Source organism: Dipodomys spectabilis, unplaced genomic scaffold, assembly GCF_019054845.1.
Source record: "Dipodomys spectabilis isolate Male_0828 unplaced genomic scaffold, ASM1905484v1 ptg000536l, whole genome shotgun sequence".
Lineage (NCBI taxonomy): Eukaryota > Metazoa > Chordata > Mammalia > Rodentia > Heteromyidae > Dipodomys > Dipodomys spectabilis.
In genome coordinates this window covers 559,405-563,048 of record NW_024871213.1, presented here as the reverse complement: position 1 = coordinate 563,048, position 3,644 = coordinate 559,405, and the positions used below count along the sequence as shown (strand labels likewise).

General features: G+C 33.9%; 1 pseudogene; it reads right to left on the bottom strand.

Moving 5' to 3' along the window:
* Nucleotides 1–2,065: 2,065 nt before the first annotated feature.
* Nucleotides 2,066–2,165, bottom strand: LOC122099815 (annotated as a pseudogene).
* Nucleotides 2,166–3,644: the final 1,479 nt, after the last annotated feature.

The following is a 3,644-nucleotide window of genomic DNA, read 5'->3' as shown; positions in this document are numbered from 1 at the left end:
CTTTTTCTTTTTGGAGAATATAATGATCAAAGCAATAGTTCAGAATCAGCAAGCAAGAAGTCAGAATCATGCTTCCAGTGCAAGTGGGTCACCAGTAAGTAATCCTCAATACCAGTTTCCACAAAGTTTTCTCACAGATACAATCAGCCTGCCTTTTCTAGCTGCTTTCCTAGCCTGTACCTATTCCTTCATTGTACAGGAAAAGTGTGATTCAACTGATTTCAGTCAGATCTGTTACTAGTGCTATCAAGGATTTAGATTCTAATGTAGGCTATTAAAAAGGTATTTACTAATTTCAAGTAAATACATAAATTCTATTTCCATCTTTTTTTAAAAAAAATTCTGCTTGTTCTATAAATTGATCAGAGGCATGGATTTTGTGGATAACTCATCTATGTCTTTCATGGCTCTCATAGATAATATGATTGCTCCATAATTATCCTAATTTATATTGTTTTATATTTTGGGTTGCATCATTTCACTTTCTGCACTGCCATTTCCCAAATCATTTATATATGGGGCATTATTTCACATTTTCTCATTCCTAGAATAAGTTGCACATGAAGACACCACTGGTCCTCATTTTCAGTCTGTACTTTGAATATGGAGGAACATCTTTCCTCTGCTCTCCATTTATTCCCTAATCTCCAGTTAGAATAATTTCGAATAGTAAAAATGGAAAAAGAAAATAAATCATGGTGAAAAAACATACGCAGAGAATTCACCAGATATTTCTGACCAGGTCAACCAACATTAACTATTAGGGAAATACATGGACACCTCATTTCCTCTGGTACTCAATGTATCTGGTTAGGCAATTCTGATGAAGATGAGGAACAAGATGAAAATATGAGGAATGGTAAAAATTGCAAGAAAAAAAATGGAGAAGGATCCAAGCAAATTTCTTCTTTGGGCTGCTGAAAATAACCAGCTTACTACATTGCAGAGAATACTTTCCAAAAAGGCTACTCATGTGAATACTAGGGATGACGATGAGTATACCCCTCTTCATCGGGAAGCCTACAGTGGACACTTAGACATTGTCCGTGAGTTGGTGGCTCAAGGGGCACATGCAATAACTGTAGATGGCTGGACACCCCTGCACAGTGCATGTACGTGTAATAATACCATAGTGGCTTCTTTCTTCTTCATGATGCAGATACCAATGCCCAAACTAAAGGTTTCTTGACCCCCTTCCATCTTGCTGCTGGTAATTGAGATAGCAAAAATACACTGGAACTGTTGAACCAATATGTCAAACCAGGTCTGAAGAACCACTTGGAAGAAACTGCATTTGATATTACCAAAAGGATAAGTATGTATCACTACCTCTTTGAAGTTGTGGAAGGCTGTACAAATTGTTCTCCTAAATCCTAATTATTCGGTTAATTTTCTTAAATTTCAAAAATGTCATTAATTCCTTTTTGTCAATACAATATATTTTCACAATCCAAATAACAACAATATCTTATAGTAACAATTCACGGATTCTATGGAGTTCTTCAAAGTGAATTGTCTGCTTTTGATGTCAAAATGTATTCAAGAGTTTTTGTATACATCTATAATGATTTATGCAGAGTTTGTGATTTTGTTGATCGGAAATAATTTTAACTTATCTGTTGAAATGAGTAGTATAGAAACTAAAGATATTTCCATTGTTTGTCTGAAAAAGTATATTTTAAAATATTCTATATTCTATGTTTGTATAGTGTCCATAATCTCTTTTATTCTCTCCTAGATATAATACATTGAATTCTACATTGTTTTATAACATATAGGATCATTAATGCGTCCTTTCAGATTGCATTCCATACAGAAACAGTTTGATTCCTTTTTTTTTCCCTAGGTCCTTTTAGTATTATATTTCTTTGGGATAAAACGACAATGTTGTCTAATTTCAAAAGTTGTGTAAAGGTTATGCTATGTAAAGGCCTTTCTAAGGTGAAAATTTAATACACTGATATCAAAGTAACTTTTAATTATATGAATTAGGTGTATTGTTTCACTTGTAATTTTGTAATCAACTTTTTAATAGCTGTTTTTCATTTCTTGCATCTGAAGAATGAAAAATTTTGAATACTTCACAAATTTTCATATCATCCTTGTACAAGTGCCATGTTAATCCCTGTATTGTTGTAATTTTGGTATACAAGCTGCTGAAGAATGTAGTATCCTGCAAATTTTAGTAGTTAATGATGAAATATTTATAAAGGCTTATATGCTTAAGTGCCTATTTGTAACAAGGAAACTTTATTGTTCCTAAAAATGCTATTAATCTTATTTCCCTAAAATTCTGTGAATAGTTGAAAAAAAATGTTGTTCAGTTGATTGCTCACATTTGCAATTTTTTTGTCAATGACTATTTTAAGTCCTTTTCATTTAGAATTTGATCATACTTTCAAGTATTAATAGCTAAGTCCAAATGAGACGGCTTTTTCAAGTACTTATTTATCCAACTGTGTTAGCTCTGTGGAGCCAATGGATTCAAAGTAAGCCTTGTTTAAGAGCTACTTCTAAACATATGCAGCTGAGATTTTCCCAAATGAGGTCTTACTGGCACAAATGTCTACCTGACCCTTTACCTTCTTCCATGTAGGAACAGACCAACCAGAATATCTTACCCTGACAGCATAGATTGTATTAGTGGAACAAAACTAATCTTAGTTACAAGTGATCATAGAGAGATGAACAGTTCAACCAGAACTGTTCATACTAGAAGGCATTTTATCAAAATATGATTGTTTATGATACCTACCATTTCAAAAGTAGCTAAAGCCAAGAAAGTGAAAAATTGTTCATATTCATGATTACCTAATGTCTTGGCCTGTCTACCTTCCAAACAGGCAGGAACTTACACTACTGCCATTTTAACACCAAATATTTTCATAGTTGCAAGAGAAGTCCATATATTTCTCTTGATTATTAGGCCTTAAATTGGTAATGTTTTTTATTATTTTTATTTCTATTATTATTTTTATTGTGAACAAAATGTACAGAGGGGTTACATTACACGGGCAAGATAATGAGTACATTTCTTATCAAGCATTGCAACCTCCTTCTTTGTTTACCCTTCACATCCCTTCCCAGCCTCCCCCCGACCCCCAACCAATCCTCCCCCCCACCAAAGTTGTAAAGTTCGTTTTGGACATGACAACTTGTACTTCTCATTGTTGCACGGGTCCACCAGTATCCTTAAACGACTTGTTTTTCCCCTTCTACTTCACAAATTATACCGACATCAAATATAGTGAAAGCAGGAGTTTTAATGTGGGGGAGGGACATACAAAGCAACAAAAAGATAATCTTATAAGTGCATTAGAAACAAATGCATGAAAGAAAAAAACCATTTAAATACATATCTTGGATTCATTGTCCTAACATCACATTATCTGACCCTTTCTGCTTGACTCATACATATACTAGATATTGCAAATAAGAGAAACCATGGGACCTAGGTTTCTTTGGGCCTGGCTTACTTCACTTAATATAATTTTTTCCAAGTCTTTCCATTTCCTAACAAATGGGGTAATGCCATTATTTCTGATGGAGGCATAGAATTCCATTGTGTATATATACCACATATTCTTGATCCATTCATCTACTGAGGGGCATCTGGATTGGTTCCAGGTCTTAGCTATGGTAAA